This window comes from Cygnus olor, chromosome 4, assembly GCF_009769625.2.
Source record: "Cygnus olor isolate bCygOlo1 chromosome 4, bCygOlo1.pri.v2, whole genome shotgun sequence".
In the NCBI taxonomy this organism is placed as follows: domain Eukaryota; kingdom Metazoa; phylum Chordata; class Aves; order Anseriformes; family Anatidae; genus Cygnus; species Cygnus olor.
The window spans coordinates 46,836,791-46,857,174 of record NC_049172.1 but is presented as its reverse complement, the minus strand read 5'-3'; the positions used below and the strand labels follow the sequence as shown (position 1 = coordinate 46,857,174).

At 43.3% G+C, this 20,384-nt stretch overlaps 1 protein-coding gene and 1 long non-coding RNA gene across 4 annotated transcripts in view; one reads left to right on the top strand and one right to left on the bottom strand.

The window, feature by feature from the left end:
• Nucleotides 1-20,384, bottom strand: part of ANTXR2 (ANTXR cell adhesion molecule 2) — a 112,683-nt gene that overhangs the window by 2,742 nt on the left and 89,557 nt on the right. The gene's annotated exons all lie outside the window — the stretch shown is intronic.
• The window catches only part of LOC121070056, a 91,635-nt gene that overhangs the window by 34,407 nt on the left and 36,844 nt on the right, over nucleotides 1-20,384 (top strand). The window lies entirely within an intron of this gene.

Genomic DNA, 20,384 nt, shown 5'->3' with positions numbered 1-20,384 from the left:
CACTGCCCGAAGGAGCGTGTGGGAGGATTAGCGAAGACCTACTGAATGTTCTGTCATTAATTTGTCACTAATTACAAAGTTTCTCATTGGGGTGGGCTGCACAGCACCCAGTCAGGCATTGATGGTCAGTAAGGAGCGCGGGAGGTGGCTTGCCCAGCCGAAGCACCGCTCCCTGCTCGCACCTCAGTGGTGCCGCTCACTGCGGGAGCTGGGTGCCCACCTCATGCGGGGGTCCTGAACCAGTGCTCCCCTTCTCTGCCAGCCTGCTGCACCTCTCTGCTGCGGGGGAGATTTGCAAAGGCACGCAGGTGTGCAGGTTTCACGGAGGTGAGAGGGATCTTACTTGGAAGTCTCCTCAGCTAATTGATGGTGGTGTTTTTTTGTTTTTGAGGAAATTAGGAGAATAAGAAAAAAGCTGGGGGTATTTTCTTTTCTCTGTTCCTTTTATTTCCTACTCGATGACTTCCAGTAAACTGTGGTGCCTATGAGGCAGCTTCTAAGGGACCTTTAAAGGATGATGCCAATCAAACTCTGCTAGTTTTGCAGTATGGAGCCATGCTTATTTCTTGAATCCTATTTAATGATGCATATTTTGGGGAAAAATTACTACTTTCTTTTTAAAGACAGGAGCTTATGGCATAATCAAACAAAATTAGGCCTGAATTTCATACTACTTCCATGTATTTATTTTGAGCTAGATGTTTTACTGGTAATGGCGGAGGACAATTACACACAAGTACTATCTGGTATTACTCAATCAGGTCTCAGTTGGCGCCTGCCCTTGACTGGTGTGAAAGGGGCAGCGTTTTCTAGATGGACCGCAGGACTGAATGCACAGTGCACGACGGATCAAGGAATTTTTTTTCCTAATGCCCTTCTAATAATCCTACTTCCTGTTAACTGTATGATAAATACAGAAGTGGTGAGTAGTTAGGTTGGGTAATTGTGGTAACTTCTAGCTGCTACCATCTGGATTATAAATGCAGAAGAGAAGCAAAGAGATAAACCAGGAGCACTAAGAGATTCCATTAAAGGCAAAGTAAAAAGGCATGGTGCATCTTTATGGGCCTTTACATTTGATTTTTTTCAAATTAAGCATATCAAAAAGAATTCTGCAGTAGAAGCAAAGTATTTTTGGAGGATAAAATCCACAAATGCTTTGCAACTCAAGCACTTCTGACGACAAAGCGAACATTAAATATACACTGACAACAAGGACTTTTCTTCTGAGTTGATAACATAATGCAAAAGCAAGACACTGCAAAACATCTTTAGAAAACAGGTAATGGGGGAGTTGCAGTATTTCTCCCATAGTGTAAATTAACATTGCAATTCACCTGTCAGTGCAAATGTTCTGCTTTCATTTGTAGCTTTCTCACAGTTCTTTGAACATAGTTACCAGTGCATGACTTTATTTCAATTTTGGGCAAATGATTTGAGGATTAATCATTTTGGTTTTGCATTTATATTTTGTTTAGAAGGCATTTTAGTGGCTCAACACTTTACCTGAGGTCTACAATCATCACTGAAGGAAAAATATGTTTTTCAAGGCCTGGCTGCTTGACGTGGTTAAGTGCAGTGTGTTAAGAGGAGCTGGGTGGTTTTCTAGTTCATTAAAATGGCATTCATGAACTATATAACAAATACCACTAACGGGGCATTAAATTAGCCCCTTAATTCTAGGGAAGGTGGTGTTCTGTGGCTGTAGAAAGGATTTCTAGTTGAAGAACCACGTAAAGAAAAATAGGGAGAACTTGTACCTTGCAGTCTTGTTACCAACACTGTCTTGTAAACACATGTTCTCTGCCAGCCTCTAGTCAGGGTTACAGGGTTTTTGGAAGAAGCTCTTGTCATGTGTTGTGTTTGTTTGTTTTTTTAACCAATGGTTGAGTCACTGCCAGTCTAAACCCACCTGTAGGCATTGTTAGTATGTTTGATGTATGATAAGATTGTTCTTACATGTGTGAGTGTCCATTCTGGCAACCTGGACTACTCTCTTACTTAAGGGGACTGGAGGATGAGGAATTTCTAATGAAAGCAAGGCCTTCTGTTTAAGACGTCATTTTTTTGTACACAAATGTGATGCTCGCAGAAGACGGAGCTGAAATCAGGATGTTGGGAAACATGCTGAAAGCGCTAATTAATGAGAAGGTCAGGACAACTGTAGTGTCATTAACGGAACAGCAAATATTGCATGCCAGTATAGTAGAGAACAGCTTTTGCATTTAGGTAATGGGATGTGACAAGGTGCGTGGCTTCACAGTACCTACACATGAAATGCATTAAAAACTAGCATTCAAGCCAATGTAAAGGGCTTTGAGCTCTCATCACACATGCAATTTAACACACTAACTTGCACAATTACCATATATACCTTTAATATTATCTTAGCAAAAGTAGATAAATGTGTATCAGTAAGCCTTTTTCTTGCTCTCAGCTTGCCACAGTTTGATTCATGTACATATTTATTTCCACTAAATGCTGGCCTAGAGGCTGTTTTCTTCCAGGAGGGACAGAAAAGATTCCTAAATAGAAAATAAGCAATTGGCATTACTGCTCCTCACTTATTTCCTTCCCATCATCTCTATCCCCAGCCTCCTTACTGGAGGAGTCATGGGGGAGAAAGGAGGAGAAAAAGAAGAAGAAAAGGGAACTGTTTGGTCAGCCAGACTCTTAATCATGTAACCCATCTCAAGGGCAGATCTCGAGACCTGCATACTCTACAAATCTGGCCTCTTATTGGCCTGGAGATTCCCCCCAAACAAAGCCCCTGGTGCTGTGTTATTCTTTGAGATGTGGTGGAATGTGGCAAGCAGAGGAAAGTATTGAGTTCTGATTGAGCCGCTCTCAATTATAGATGAGCAAACTGAAGAAGATAAAAGACTGATGTTTAACTCTGTTAAGGATTCATCACTCTAAGCCTGTAGGTTTTCATCAACTTCAAATCAGGGTGCATGTGCTATAACCAGCATCGCTGTCTTTGTGCAAGTTGGTTTTGGGAAAAAGATTCATACTCATGTAAGGTGTTTCTCTAATCGAATTGAGAACTCCCTATGTAGTGGTATCTATTTCAGGTTTTAGAAACAGAATATTGAATTTCTATTCTCTTTAATCTGAACTTTACAAAAAGGACTATTTATATCACTAGAAGTGCTATTTACCAAACAGTAGATTTATCTGTCTACTTTTCGCCTTCAGAATTAAAACATGTTTGTTCTATGTAACTAATAAAATCTGTGAATTACCATCCTAGCATTACCATGGTCAGACAGTTTGGTGACTTAATGTTACACTCATGTCCCCGTACTCAATTAAACAATCAATACAACCAATTTGAATTCAGATGTATCATGCCTTGTAAATCACTGGATCATAAACCTTAACAATACCAACATGTAGTCAGTATAAAATTGAACTAAATTAGTATTTTAGGGCTACAGTAATTAAAAAATGAGTTATGCAAGCATTCTGTGATCTTCGTGTGGAATATGGGGGTTATGTCAATGCACCAGATTCAGCAGAAAAGAAAACCCTTAACTATGAAATGCTTGAAGATGCACTGCAGGAACCACAGGAGAAGAATATGGTAAGTATTTTAGTTGAAAAATAGAGAAAAATCTACAGCTCAGGTTTTTATATAAGAAGGAGTATTCTTATGTTACGCTGAAGTCATTTATTACATTGTTGATTATCTTACAGAATTTAACTTACTGAGCAACCAAGATAAATTAAAGGCCTTGCAGGGCACCCAATATTAAAGGAAGGGGATGCTCCTAGTAGACTGCAGGATAGATCCTTATGTGGCAACGCAAAAAAAAAGTCCAAGAGGTGTCTGCCGAAATGGCCGTGCTTCCTCCTGCTCTGTGACCTTCTGCGAGCCTGTACAGCCCTGTTGGAGCAGTGCACTCAGCATTTGGAGGAGGATGCCTTTTGGACTGCACTGTGCTACGAGCCTGGAACTCATCTGTTGATGTTGGCTAGATAGGTATGAGAAGCACTTTAATTTGTATGTGTGCATGTGTGAGCAAACATGCGCTGCTTTCCAACCATCTGTAACCCAACACTGGGCTCTTTGGTGGAGGAAGTGGAGGAAACTTTACAGGCTCCTCTGGAGCTGTGCCCACTTCCCGCACTGCCAGGGCTGGCCCTCCATGTTCCCAGCGCTCTGTGGATATTCACAGCATAGCTCATGGGTAATCTACAGAGACAAACGGGTTCTGCTTTCCTCCTGCATTTTTTCAAACGGGGCTGCAGAGTTTCTGCATTTTCAGTTTCATCCTGCAAAGATGTTCACCCGTAAATCTTTGTCCTGGTCAGACATTTAAAAGAGTCCATTGGGCTTGGGTTTTGTTTTGTTTTTCCTCCCTTCAAGTACCACAGACAGAAGAAACAATGCTCAGCAAAAAGTGTTCTGGCATGTGCAGGGGTGAGAGTGAGAGGCGATGCTCTCCTGGAGGTGATTAATGGCAAGGTCTAATAGTAGACTTGAAACGAACAATGGTATGATGGTTGGCCGTCACCAAAGCTGTGCGCTGTATTTGTTTAGGCTGATGTGGAATTCTCTTAACGAGGTCGCAGGCTGGCAAAGCTCTTGACCCTTCCTTTCCCCCATTTCATTGTACTGGCTAGGAAGGCACTGCAGGGTGGGCCTGGGCTGGGGGGCAGCTGGATGGCAACTCCACAAATGCCTAATAGGCTGGGCAGAGTTTTGTTGCTTTGAGTCATGTCATCATTTATATTTTTTTCTATTATTAAGTACCATCTGGAGTGCATAGAGCTTTTTGAGAAGCATCTTTTTTAGTATATGACATATGCAAAAGAGAGACAAATGCACAGATAATGGATGTACGGGCTCTTCTCTTTGTATCTGAAACATGTACTGCGTTTGCCAAAACAGTAACAGCAGTCCTCACAGTACTACCGCTAAGGCTGAAATTCAGCAAAAAACTGCTCTTCTGTTTTCCAGCGTGCTCTGGTTTTGTTACTTGCATGAGACATACTAGTCATTGCTTTCTGAACCAAAGGGACTCACTGCATGGAAACGACTTTTCCAAAATGAGTCATTATTTAATGGGCAGATAACAAGTGCTTTAGGTTTGACGGTTTGCTCTCCTTTGGTAATTGCTTGCAAGGATGCAATTAAAGGAAGTCAGGATCTCCAGATAAAACCTTGAACCCAGTGTCAACTGCTCAGTGCTATAACAAGGTCCCAGTGAGGTGTGGGGTCTCCTTGGAGGCTATGGGTCATTCACCACCGACATCCTCCAAATGCTACTCAGCTGACAGGCTTGGATTACCTGAGAACTGTAAGCAGTTTGACACAAAAACTTCAATTGTAGAATCATAGAGACATTAAGGTTGGAAAAGATCTCCAGTCCAGCTGTCCCCCTACCACCAATATTACCCTCAAAACCATAAGGGGAACAGAAGGGACAGAATGTCCTCAATTCAGAGTAAGACATGAAATCATTTGCTAAGCACTGAAATAGCTGGCTGCTCTGGGTAGTCATAGGGATTAAGGGGTAGCTCCTAACATACTATCGCTCAGATCTCTGGCTGTTGTTTCTTGGTGGTGTTAGTGTGTGTGTGTGGCTTCACTTGCAGCATTCTTCTGTAACTGAGAAAGAGCATGTGAAGCAGTCCGTGAAATCAGGGAGGCTGGAGATGGGACATTTACGATATCCATCCACCCAGCCTGTGCCGTGTACATTGTCACCTGTGCATCATCCTTGCTTGTGACTTGTTTCTGTAGCATGCTGAGTAACTGCATACATGGAGGTAAAGGTTCCCTGTACACTGCTGAATTGTTCAGCATCTGACTTATGACTGATAAGAACAACTGCATTTTCTGAAGTAGCACTTAAGCCATCTTTTGTCCAGAACAGATGTCTTTTGTACTGCCCTCTATAATACATGCTTTCATAAAAGATTGGCTCATTTTGGACTTGGAGGATCAAGATCCTACAATGTCTGTCAGTAGAGTGTCTCAGCAGAGGCTGAGAATCGTGTGCTTCTTTCCTACCCAGGGCTGAAGGGTCTCCATAAAAAGAACATACCCTTTTGGGAGTTGTCTTTTATATGGCACACGTGAGCTCTGTGCCCTCCAGCCCCGTTGTTCAGCGCTTGCAGAGCCGTGAGGAAGGAGAGGGTTTTAGAATAATGGCACTCCTGAGAGGAGTATTTAGCGATGTCGTTTATGTTGGCCCTGTCTTTACAGCATTGTCAGGGCATCTTTCTGCCCTGTGATCAGTGCAGTCCTGTGAGCCCAGGTTTGTCGCTCCTCACAAAGCTGTCTCGCAACAGCTCTCTGCTACAGTCTGCTGAGACTGTAGGTGCCAGTAGGGCCCTCAGACGAGGACCTGGTTTACCTGATTCTGTTTCCTTCTAAGCTTTGTTTCCCTGTGGTGTGCCTCTCTAGAAGGAGTCAAAGTTGCGAGTGTGAGGTTCTCCCTTGTAGCTTTTCAGTAAAGAACTGGACTGCATAAACCTTTTCTTCTTTGCAGTAATACAAGTGAACAGGCAATTTCCTGCTTTCCAAAGCTCTTTGGAATCATTAACTCCCTTACTGGGTTAATAAATAAACTCCTACCTGTGCTCCTGGCCTGCAGGCTTGTACGTAGTGGTGACAATAAAAGGGCATTTTAAAGGAACAAAACCGGTGGGGATTCAAAGTAGGTGCTGAGATGACAGCACTGGCAACACCTTCCTCCGAGTCTAGCAGCAGGAGCCGCGTGGCAGTGGGGATTTCCTTACTGGAGAAGTCCCGCTGCCTGCCCTCAGCACAGCCCAGTACCGGAGGGGCACACAGACAACAGCTCGTGCTGACAAACCTGTGCCGGGTTTGCACGCCAAACCCACCGCGCTACAGCCTTTGGAAACAGACCTGGCTGATCGTGTCTCACCATAGCCAGCTAAAGCAGTGTTAACTACGGCTCGTGTCACCTTGCCCCCATCTCCTGGGCATTAAAATTCTACTGGCATTAACATTCGTGTGCTTCTTTACTAGCTCCCCCGCTCAGATGTATTTCACTGCTATAACCGTTATAACATTACACTCACCTCATAAATATCCATTGACAAGCTGGAGCATACAACTGAAGTTAAGTTTATATATATATATCTTTTTTTTAAAGATGGCTGATTTATATGTTTACTTTGGAGAGCGCTTGCTAACCCACCCATGCCCCGTGCAGCCCTAAGCAGCATTCAGAGACTTATGCTGGCATCTCTTTTTCTTGTGTGCTTGCTCTTTGTCCCTGACAATCAGGAAATCCCTCGTCCCAGAGATCTGGGAAGCTCAGAACATTGCAGGAATTTGCTGACAGAAACCTGTATGCTCTGTTGCCAGGCTCTTAGTCCTAAAACCTCATCTCTGCAGATGTGCATTGCTATCAGCATGTTTATTTTATATATTTTGCTTATATAAAGCAAAACCACTTTAAGTTGTTATCTTCCTGTCCTTGCACATGTTGGATTATTACCCACAGAAGACAACCCACACCACATCGCAGGGGCTGTGTGCTCACTGACTACTGTCCTGACACGGTGCCGTTCGGCAGCCACACACATTGCAAGTGCAGAAGTCCCAGTCGGCAGCAGCAAAGCATGCTGTGGTGATGGATATTTAGCACCTGGGAAAAGATGACTTCGCGGTGCTATACGCAGCTGGAGGTATCATTTTTTTCACAGGATAAATCAGCAATGAATCTCTTTGAGGAACTGGCATTATTACTGCAGAAAATATTATTACTGATATAGACATCAGGAGCATTTCTAGGGCTGCCCAAATTGTCTTTCTCCCCAAAATTACTTAGCCTATTGCTGAAATGTCACCGGCCCAGATGAGGTAAGCTCTGAACCCCCGCAGCAACACTGGGTATGCTCAAAATCAACCTAAAAGAGCAACCGCGTAAGAAGAAACAAAGTACAGGCAAATAGTGCTACATATTTTTAACCTTAGGAGGACTTTTTTTACACTGTCGTATTTCTTCAGTAACTTGAGATAAGTGGAATGTCATATAACTTGTTTATTATTCTCATATTTATGTAATGTAGCTTCCTTAGCATGTGTGCATGCACCTCACGATCTTTCCAAGCAATCTGGCAGTCATGTAGGTCAGTTTTCAGAAGACACATATCTGAATTTCAAGAACAGTTGTTTCAGGATGAGAACTGGCAGCATCTGACTGCTTTGAGGAGAATGTGCCAGCACAGGTACAGATACCTCAGTAGCTGAGTCCGACTTCAGAACCAGCTCTCGTCCCTTGGGCTTGCTTTAGGTGAGGGCGAGTAAAATGAGAGCCAAGTGCAGAAAAGGAGGACAACATGAATTTCTTTTAAAAGGTAGTTCCATTTTTTCTGCAACAAATAACTACTGCATTTTAGAGTATAGGCCAAAAACTGTCAGTAAAAGGTTCAAAATAGGTGTTCTAAAGATGTCACCAAATATATAAAGTGCATAATGGATGGCCAGGTGTCTGTAGCTGCTGTGTCAAAAAATGTTTCTTGCAGGAAAATACGTAGCTCATTTGCAGCCATCTTCCTCAAACTGTTACGTTAATGTAAGTACTACTTTGTGGAGAGAAGCCCTGTGGGTGTCTTAAACCCACTGATGTGTTATATCTGATGTGGTCCTGATTCAGTGTTCACTACTGTTCAGCAAAGCTGCGAAGATCTGATTTGTTTGTTTCCCCAAATACCCCTGACTTATGCATGTGGTTTGGTAAATCTCATGTTGGCACAGTTTGCTCTTTGGAGCAAACATTCACTGGTTGCACGTGCGTGCATACAAAATGCTGCTGTTATGATCTGGCAAGGCTTGGTAACCACTTCGTACATACCTTGCTTAGATGTAAATGAACATGCTTGGTGCAGTGAGGAATCGGGGGTATTATCTGTAGTATTTTCAGTACACTGGCGGCTTTGGGAAAATGCTATTAAGAACAGCTTTTCACCCCCACTAATAACGCTTATTTTGTAACTGGACATATGGACATTTCCACACAGTCGCTACAGTGAATAAAAGCTTGGAAGTACATGTTTACCAGTGGTGTAACCTTGTGAAAACCAGGACTGAAAGGATTTGTAGCTCAATATGCTGTGTGGCACTGAAAGGAGCATTTCTACTAAGACTCACGGTACTTGAGAGCACCGATTCAGGGGTAGACTTTGAAGACATTTTTCCCACCTTGGAAAACTTCAGAAGAGTAACCCACAAAGTCCCCTCCACAATGTGCTCCTAGTAATTAGGTTGAACGCAAGCAGCACACGCACTGTACAGCTACACGTCTGTGTCTGCAGGGAGCTGGGCTCCATGGGGCTGCTCAGGGCATGAGCATCAGTAGGAGCAGCACGCACTGCGGTTATTCTTATGGTCGGTACCCTGCTTGTGTCTCTGAGTGCCAGTCACCCTGTGACTTACACCACAGCGAGACAGCTCATGCCCTGACCAGTTTTCAGAGAAGGGCAAGAAGGGGAGTGGATTGCCGGCAGCTGGGGAAGTTAAGGGAAAAAAGTGCTCAACTAGTGTGAGCATTTGCTGTCTTGCCCAGACAGGTTGTGGTAATGAGGAAGGGAGGGATTTATCTTCCTTTGCCAAGTTTTCTGTGACTGCTTTATTCAGCAGTTCTCCAAATAATCTACTGCCTTGAAAAAGAGTGGTTGTGACAAGCTGCTTCTCCTGCGAGTTGGCCTTCCAGGTCTGGGAGAAGAGAGGACGATGAGCTGCTGAACTGGTTGTGTGGGCCTTAGGGGAGAATAAAACTGTATGCATTTGTAGCATCTGCTTCAAAAGGAGGTTGTGGCAAATATTTTATTCAGCAGAGCTGGAGGTCTCCTGTCTCTAGAGGGCAGGAGTTTGTTTTCCTCAGACGAGGCAAGCATTGCTTATGCAAAAGGAAAGGATGTGGAAATGGCCTGCAGAGTCCCTGTTTCTCCGTCGCGGGTTCTGTGGAGCGAGGGCCTCAGCTCTCTCCATCTGACCCCTTGGCAGGAAGCCTCCCGCACTTGCAGTGCTTCTGCCTCCATGGAAATACACCATGGCCTGGCAAGGTTTGACACTGCTTTCCTGAAGGACACATTAATGTTTTCCCATTGCAAGCGCTTGCCAATGGAGGGCTCTGCTCCTTCAGATCTAATTATGCCTTGGAAGGCAGCTCGGGCTTGTTCTCACTGCCAGAGGGAAAGTGATCTCTGTCCTGGCAGGCGTCCCAGCACACACCTAACCTAGTGCTGACGCTCACCCAAAGGGGCGCGCTAACTGGGCCACCTCTTCCCCCGTGACGCCCAGAGTGATAAGCTGAGCTGGTGCTGGGAGAGTTCCCTCTCCTCGAGTGAGAAGGTGGGGGGTGTGGGATCGTGGGATTTTATTTCTAGGTGAAGCTTCAAGAGTTCTTCCTTAATTTCTGCAGTATATCAGCCGCTGTATTTTCTGTGGTATTTCTGCAGTAGCTCTGCAGGGAGGCGGAGGGGGGAGCTCTGAAGATAGAGCTGTTTTCTCTGAGAAGTGTCATTCCTTTTTGAACTCTTAAATGTACTGGGATGAATCCTTTTCAGGAGTAAGTATTACTGGGGTCCCCGTTTATGTTATGGGAGGACTGCAGCCAAATTGATGTCAAGCCTGAACTATCATGCCAAATGGCTTCCCCATGTTAGCATCAAGAAGGATTTCTCGAGTTTTCTACGTCTTTTCATAGGGAAAAAAAGGAAGAGAACAATATGCTTCTACATGCGTAAAATTTCAAACCTTGTAAAATCAGAAGAGGATCTTAGAGAAGCCCACTAAAGCCAACAAACGTCAAAACCTGGCATTCGCAGGAGTTTTTTCATCGAAAAAGGCAACAATACCAGAAATTTACAGTTCCTAGAGATGGCATCTCACTCGCAAAAGTCCAACATCTCCATTATTCTTCCTTCATCCCCTGTATGCAACCACTTGAAGTGGGAAGAATGCAATTTATCTTTCTCTGACATCGTCAATAGCAACAGATAAACCATAACTGTCAGAAGAACCATTTTCTTCCAACTCCTTCCCTCCACAGTCATGACCTCAGCTGAGGAAAGTCCCCTTCAAGCCCATCCTAAAACCTCCTTCCTTTACAGACACTTCCCTGAGTCTCGTCTTCCCGATGCACTTCTTTAACACAGCCTTTTCTAAAGAAACATCCTCTCTGAACAGCCCATGTAAGTAAGAAGCAGATGCTCTACAACTGTAATGTCTGTGAGTCATCCAGGGGTCACGTTCTCAGCTTGTAACACAGCAAAAACATGGAATTCATACCCCAGCTCAGGGCCTGGCCCTTTTGCTTTTACAGCATCCGACTAGCATATGATAACTACTTGAAAAGACATGCCCTTTTGCTTTTACAGCATCCGACTAGCATATGATAACTACTTGAAAAGAGAGGATGAACATTTAGGATGATATATAATTATTTTTGCCTTTTAATAATTACCACATTATTACTGGGGGGGAAAATCTAACTTAAGAAAATCTGTGAAAACCATGAATCTGCTAGAAGATGTAGATAGGGTTTAAGTGAATTCTCTTTGGGAGAAGCCTGGAAATCCCTCAGCACGGCGGGTGTGTGCGGCTGTAGCACAGTTGTGACTGCTGAGATTGAGATGGCTCTGTAGCTGGAGAGACAGAGCTGCAGCAGGAACCTCACGAATGCCTGCGTGCACACTGCATGTAACAGCCCTCTAGATGCCACTGTGATCCAGCTGTCACTTCACCATCCGAAGCCTTTACAGTGCTATCTGATAGCTGGATCCTTCGTCGTAATAATGAATTCAGCATTAATGACATCGACCACTGGGCCCAGTAAGGAACGTGAACGCCAAGCTGTTTCCGACCCCTCAACCCATGTCGGCTTCCCTGGTACAATGAGCACATGTCAACAAGTCAGCTCCCCTTCCTGCAGACAAAACCCCACAGCATATCATTAGGCTTTCATTTCCATTAACATGGATTACTAATCGTCAGCTTTGCAGATATTTGGACATCGCTCCTGTCCCCCTACCAAATCTTCTCCGTACAGAGTGGTGTTGAAGTGGCAGCTCCAGAATCCTCTACCTTGAACCAAGGCCTAAACCCTTCGTGAAAGCCAAATCCTTGTACAGCACAATAATTAAAATGACCACAGGATGTATTTTCTGCTGTGGCCTGCGCTACATCTGATTTAGACCTTCTGGATTATGAAAGAGGAGAATTTATAAAGCTATCTGATTTATCGCTGTCAATCTGCTTTGCTCTTGACTTGCAAAGATGTCTATTAATTGTATGACAGGCTAATTCAAACTGGGTGAATTTATTGCTATTGTTGCTAGTATTACAGCTGGTTGAAGCCCTAGTCATTGACCCACGATCTGCTGTGCTCAGGGCTCAGAAAGCCTGGAAGAAGAGATTGCCATAACTTGTCCATTACCGTACCCAGTGCTTATTTTTGGTGCTAATAAAAGGGGGGACAAAGGTGCAATGGCAACACTCATTTCTGCAGCAGTCCAGCATTTAAGACTTGGTGCCTCTGTCCAGGACCACAAACTGTTACAAGTAAGGGCTGCACATCTTGCTCCTTCCATAGAAATTAAAAGCTCACCCTCTTCTTTGGACATCACAGACCGCAGAAAAGACGTGCTGCAAGGAGTGACAGAGCTCTGGTGAGCTGCAGCTGCTCGTAGCAGGCACAGGTCAGAGCAGCCTTTGAACTGCAGAGCTCTTGTGTGGTGGAAGATCAGGAGCCAGCAGAGGAAGAGAGGAATGTAGGAATTGTGCTCATACAAGAAGCTATTCCAGTAGGCAAGACAGGGTGGGCAGCACACATGCAGCAGGTTTCTGTCATAATCTTTTGCAAGAGGTCTGTAAATTAGGACTATTTTTGTCCTGCACTATACTGATCACTAGCTCTGCTCTCCTTACCTCCCACTAGCAATGCATGTACAAACTCGAGTGTAGCAATACTAGAGTTAACTTCTGTTAGTTTCTAAGCACTGCTTCTCATCTCATGTCTTCTACTGAAAATCAGAAGTAGTTCCTTTAAAGTCAGCAGTGTAAAGCTGACAATGTGGTGTCTACTGCGGGCTCCTTTTCAGGACTACAAAGTAGTTGGCCTGTCACAATGGTGCTAGCAGCCACTAGGATGTGTGCACTGCAGAGATACTGCTCGAGTCCTTCAGCAGTTGCACCATTTTCCTTCTTGCTTGTGGACTGGGCTATGTGGTTTGGCTCTGCATTCTTTGAAATATTTCTTCCTCGTGGGGAATCACTGCTACAGATGTGCTTAGTGGAGATGCTGATGTCCTCTAGAGGCTAGAAGTGTCCTGTGGGGACACTCAAACTGTGTGTATCCTCTTTGCTGTACATTTTTCTTAAGTGTATGTTAGTGGTTGGTACCAGAAAAAGGATTTGGTGTGGGTCTTTTTATGCCTTGAATCCTGAGGGTGTTATTTGGTCTACAGAGCTACCCACATGGGATTGCCTTTTGTCACTGCCCAGGCGCTCTCTAGATCCCTTGACTGTTAGGCACCTCTGCATTGCCCATCTTTCCTCTTAGGAGCTCTCCTGAGAAACACTGGGGAATGGGTACATGGTGCTGGTCTTTGTTTTTTAGTATCTGCCTTTCCCTTGTTCCCTTCTTGTACTTTGATCAGTATAATTTGTATAACAAGTTCGGGGTTTGGGTGAATTTTTATTATACATATGCCCAGAGATCTTGGTATTAAGTGCGTTTTTTAAATTAATAAATAAATATGCTCATTTGTTATAGAATTTCTATTGTTGATTAGGGAACACTAAGCTCTTGCAAATCTCAGCTTTCACCTTGCCAATCACTGTATTCCTGTAAGTGCACTGCAGTTATTTGGAACCTTTTCTGGGTTGGTGTTGGCATCCTTTTACTAGATTACATTTATGCATTAGTACCATCTGTGCCTGCTGTACCTTCTGTGAGTTAGCCCTGGCCAAATGACTGGCATTTATCTGGAAGTGCACTAAAAAAGAGAGAGAGAGAGAGAGAGAGAGAGAGAGAGAGAGAGAGAAAGAAAAAGAAAGGGGAGGAAGGAGGAAGGGAGACAGTAAGGATGGTACCTAGAGCATTGTGCTTGCTTAGGAAGACACGCTGGTGAGCACAAACACCTGCACTGATGCCCCCACCTCAGCTGCTGATGAAATCTGCCTTGTCCTTTCAGAGCCTTTCTCTCTGAACAAAAACCAGTTCTTTCTGCCCTGGTATCCAAACAAACTCCTCCTTCCCTCACGTTCTAAAGGAAAGATACACTGTTGGGACTTAAAAAAGCTACTGCAACCTGAGGGCTAGTTTGGGACTGGGGACAGTCTTTTTGCATTGCATCCTGGTTCAGTTTGGTTGGAGAGAGTTTGGACCGAGTGCTGCCTTTAATCTGTCAGCTAGGATTGGAGGTTATTTGCAGTATTCACTGCATATAGGAATGCAGATGTCAGCTGGATCTATCATTTTGCTCTCCATGCAGAGTCATCTGTTGGTCAAAAAAAGTGTGAAATAGCTTCTTACTGTGTTTTTGCTATAAATAAGGGGTGAGGTAAGCATTTTCTTCTGTAACTAATTTTTAAATGTCTGTCTGCTGTTCCTTGTTCAAAGAGCACTGATAAACAGCAGCACAGCCACCTCCCTCCAGGACTCCTGAGAAATCGCAGCATTTCATGCAGTCCAAAGCTTTATTACCTGTCTTGCAGCACACGCTACATGGCTGCCTCACCTTCGTAGCCGGTCACGTACCATAGCCAGGCTCCACCTTCAGCCTCTTCCCACTGGGACTGCCTTCTCCCCCACGGCTGTCTAGGCTGAGGTACTTTCAAGAGAAGGGCCTTTGAACCTTAAATCTCTGTCTGTCTGAGAGACAGGGAGAGTTTTAATGCTAATACAAAGCCAGTGACAGCATAATGGTCCAAGTGGGTCTGTCTTTGGACTGTCTCTGCACACAGACTGACAGAGCATTCACAGCCAGAGCTCCCCTCAATTCTTAGGTTCTCTTTTTTTCCCACTCCAGCTACGTCTGCGTCACAAGCTAAGTTGTTCCTAGCCCTGCGGCTCCCTTGTCCAGGAAAACATGCTGTTTGTTTAAGAGATGGGCAACTGATTCTGTAATTCTGTGATTCTGTGCTAAAGGCAAAGATGTCCTTGTTTTCACTATCTTTGTGGTTTCAGACCAGTTTCATTGAACCCAAGAAAAAGAACTTTGTCCACCGAGTTTTTAACTGATAGCAGTCTGTATCGGTCTGTCTCAAGTAGGTAGGTACAAAATGCTAAGAACAGATATAAATACAAATGAGGAATTCTTAAACCAAACATAACTGTCTGCTAAGAATTTAAAAGGCAATTATGTGGCTTAAAAATGTTTTTAATTTAATCAGTGCAACGTCTGTCAACAAAAAGCATGTGCCTTAGCCAGCCGAACCTATATTAGAGAAAGAGTGAGCACGCAAGCCTCTGGCAGAGGGGCTAAGAAGCCACCTCTGAGCTGAGCTCTATTCCTACTTGAATGTTCTGCATGAAGGCAGGACTTATCTTTGTGTTTGTCCAGACAGTGCCCAAACTGATCAAACTCTCTCTTCTTTCTACCAAGACCTGATGTTGTAAAGTTAGAGCTTGTGATTTATACAGCATGCCTCCTTCCTGGACTTGTTCATCTCCACTGCCTGTTCTTGCTGCTTGTTTTGTGTTCACGGGGCAGGTGTACTAGTGTGGGAATGCAAATCACATCCTTTGATCGCTCTTTGGTAAAGGCAATTTCTGATTATATGAATGGCATAATTGTACTTTGCAGGGACTGACTTTTCGTCATGGCATTTTTATAGCACCTAGCACAGGGACTCGTGGCCTGCGATAGCAGGTCCACCGCCGTCTCAGCCAAGGCAGAAGAAGTAGTTATAGGCAAGTTTTGTAGGCAGTGGGCCGGGTGGGGCCAGCCTGGAGCTGGGGAGCGAAGGTCCACCTTGTGCTTTTGGATCCATTGGCTGGAGGGAATAGCTTGGGGAGCACAGGCAGCTGAGGACCCAGAAGGCATGAAAGCAGCAGTGGCTCTTCTTGCTCTGTTGCACCAGTGTCCGTTTTTCAGACGTGCTCTTACAGACTTATTGAACTAATCTGTTCCCCCAAAATACTTGCAGGCATTCTCTTTTCTGCACTTTGGGCTGTCTGGAGTGCTCTTACTTCAGATTTACATCACAATAAAAAAGAGAAGAACTAGAGCTGGTTTTATAAATATTTATAAGTAATACTTTTTTTTGTTGTTGTTGTTCTGAATGACCACTTTCACACTGTGGAATCTTTTCTACCAAGAATGTGATGTTTGGAATTCACGATTTGCTTTTTCTTTCTTTCCATATGTTCTGTGTTAAACATATGCTATACTTTATATTTAAAAACTAGCAGCAGACTGAAAAAAAAATAGACCACACCATAAAAATATGTTTGCTTCATTATCAAAAGCTTCTGGGTTTCGGTATTTTTTTAACACATGGAGGGGGGGTGAACACCCTTGAGGACAATTTCAGAATGTGAAACTAACTTTTAAGAGCTGTGGAGGGAGTGAACATCTGGTTCTTCATTTGCAGCATATATAAGGCTTGTCAGAGCTTAAAGCTGTGTATTACCACATAGAGTTGGTGATCCAGTTGTCCATTCTGAAATGGAGGGAAGAATCCTTTCCATTTATTTTAGGAATCCAGCCTTTGAATGCTTGGGTAGTACTTCAGCTGGCCTCTTCTGGAAAACTGCACTGGTATGAATTTAAAATGGGCAATCTGACATGTAGGTTCCTACCTTCTGACCTGAAACACCTTCTTTTCTACTCTGTTTGTGATCACACTCTTCTTCTACTCATCTTCTGCTTCTGTCTATAGAAGTACCTCTTGCTTACCTAGTACAGGCAGTGAACAAAATTCAGCGCAGAACTGGGCACAGCTGAATGCTAGGTCTGCATCTGGCATAGCTGGTTAGGGGTGATCTGGCTTGCAGTACTGAAATGTGCAGAAACACGCCACCATTATTTTATATAATCTCACCCTGTGGTTCTGGTTTGTTGGAGACAGAGAGGAGGGCCCACAACTCCATCATGAGCCAGATCGACATCTGTACACAGCCATGCCCATGCTCTCGGCCAGCTACCTGTAGCTTTGAAGTTGTGCAGCTTGGTTAGACAGGGAGGAAGAGGAGGAGGAAGAGGAGGAGGAGGTTCAGCCAAGGGCTGGCTCCTGTTAGCTTGGAGACAGGTGTGCTCCAGGGGTTTATACAGTGGGGGGGGGGCTATGGCCAGGAAGCTTCTGAACCACTGCTGAGGCACTGACTACACCACAGCGTAAAGAAGTGTGTGGACAAATCCTCTCCCCTCTGCAAAGGACAACTGAGCTTTGCAGTTTTTCAGCAGCACGTGAGACGCTCGTCGTGCAACCATATTGGATGGCGCACATGGAGGTGCGCTACAAGTGTAGCAGACCCCTGCACTGCTGCAGGTGTGCCAGTGGGTGCATCTCCAGTTAGATGGAATTCCTCAAATTAGGGAATTTGAAAGAAGTGATAGTTGTCCTCATAATCTATTTCAGTTTACTCTCTAAAGCATTGATTTTTATTATTTTTTAATTATTAAAACAAAATTAAGAATCATCACAAAAAAGCCCATTTTTAAGGGTAGGGAAATGGTACAGAACGTGTAAATGGAGTAAGATTAAAAAATCCTGTGATAAATTTAATTGGTGAATTTAGGAAAGGAAATGGGGTTTGTCATTTGTTATATAAAAACCAAATTATGTGGCTGTTGCTATGGTGACAACTTGTTTATTATACAGCAGAGTAAACTGTGAAAATTTGCTGCCTGAGAGAGCTTCAAAGTACGTACTTTTCCTCCCATTGTTTTAGGTATTTTTCATGAATGTTTAATACGCTGCTTTTTGGGAGAGGAGGAGGAATGCCCAGCCATCCCCTAGCTAGGTGTGAATGTTTTGAACTTTACAAAATCATTGCTAATTTAGAACTTGTCTTCTGAAATTACCTGGTAAATGGCCACAGCAACATTTAGAAGTAAAAAGCAATGAGGTGTGCACAATTATCTTCTAAAGCTGGAGACGCACACATACTTAAGCATGAATTTAATTATAATACAGGTAAATCGGTGTCTTTTAAATCCTATCACTGATGGGGATGAAAGCTATTTCTAGTTGAAATCATAATCAAATAAAAGCCTACAATGTTAAATTATAAACTTATAAATATTCTTGCAAAAATAAAATACAGGTTTAATTATTATGATAATATATTTCAAATTATATTTTCAAACAAGTGTAGTTAAATGAGTGAGAATAGCTGTGTGAATAGTCCTAAAATGGCTTACATATATTTAGCTGCAGTCAGTGAAGGGCTGATTTCCGCTAAATGATTTTTAAAAATGTAAAATGTCACAGGCATGTTTGAAGGGTCTTGTACCAATTTTAATAGAATTTAATCAAGCCAGTCTATCATTTGCGTATGCAGGTCCTTGCTGAAATAAATAGCCCCACTTTGCTTGTCTAAAAATCCTTGCTTCTAATCATCCATTTGCAAAGCAGCTGAGGTTTCTGATCTGGTGAATTACGTACAGAATTCAAGTATAAGCAGTATGAGACCATCATCAATATACTATTGTCACTTGAGCCTGGATTAAGAAAATGCACTCCTAGCTTTGTTCCTTACCGGTCGAGAGTTCTACAGCTTTGTCTACAGTTGAATGCTAGCATATAATCATATTTGCTGTAATAGACAAATTACCAACCCGGGCTTTTTGCTCCCATAATCTGTAAGGGTGTAAACTGAGAGAAACAAAATGCATCAGCAGAACAGAATAGAACTTGCCATCAATTATTTCTTTTCTTGACTAATCCTGTTAAAATCAACAGGGCTACATTAAGATACCAGTAAGAATAGGAAGATGAGGTTCCCTCTGTACAAAATATTGTATCACACAGTGCTCCACTAGAAAATATAAAATGTAATGACATGGGGAAATTTTGTTACGAAATACAGCTGTAAAATCTATCAAAACCATCCAAAAAATAAAAAAAACTGACGTAAGTTGGCAGGTGGTCAGTCTCTGTATTGAAACAAGTCTGATTTCAAAGCAAAGTCTTTTTAAAAGAAAGCCTTCCTCCAGTGCTTGCAACCCAGCTAACACAGCATTATAAATTAATGCAAAAGATGCCAAAAAGCCCCTTAAGTAGAAAACATCAACACACAAATGTTAAGCAAGAGATTTGCAGACAACTTCCAGTCTCCAAGTCCCATTGAAACACTTCACATCCCATAAGCCCCTTTGAAAATCTCAGTCCCATCCTATTGCTGTAATGTAGTCAGATCTACTAGTGGGAGTACATTCTCCTTCAGACTAGACACAATTTATGGGGATGGACGATCTCTTCCCCACACACCCGTGACAGAGTCCATCCACTGAACATGTACACGTATGCACGCACAATATCAGGTTGGAGTAGGACCAGAATCATTCCCACCCCTCTTCCTTCCCTTCTCTTCCCTGCCGAGGCCCAGCAGAGGTCTCAGATGAGCACACGATGTTATGTGCCGTATGTGCTGCAATACCTATGCACAAGAGGATGAGTTAAGGACAGAGTGTCAGCCCTAATTGGAGTAAGCTGTCAGACCAGAGATGGGCTTGTGCGTTTGAAAGTCTGCCACTTGGACATTGAAACAATCACATGCCAGAGCTCCTTCTCTCCCAAAGGATAGTACAGATTAAACTCAAATGATGAGGTTAATGTGGAAAGAAGTGTTTTTAGTTACGAATACAAGAGACAGTCTTTTTTAAAAAAGCTTCTTGGTAAACAGCTGATTCAAGCAAAAGGAGTGCCTCATGTTTCCATAGGGAAAGACATGGAACATGCACGTACAAGCACTTGAGGGTTTCTTCCTAAGACCCCTTAATAAAGGCTTCATTAATAAGGTATTATATAAACACTAAGAAGACCGTAGAAGCAGATTTCTGTTACAAATAGCAAATGTGAAGTTGTGTTACAGAGGAAAATTCAGAATTTAATTGATAACAGAAATCCTACCCCCACTACAACTGCAGACCTGATAAAAAGCTTTGGCTGAATGCAGACAGGAGGCTGCCAGCACTCACTAGGAGAGATCCCACCCTTTGGATGAGTACATTAACTCAGCTATGGCCTCCCAGAAAAGAGCCAGCTTACCCTTTCTCCTCAAAACTGCAGCCTTTGAAGAGGCCAGGGATGTTTGAGTCAAGAGTAAAATGAATGGGTACCATTGAAAGAAGACCAACCAGAAATCCATTTGCTACTAAAAGTTAGGGATTTACACTTCACTGATGGCAGCATTTGTTATTTTAGGAGAGCTTAGTACAAACGT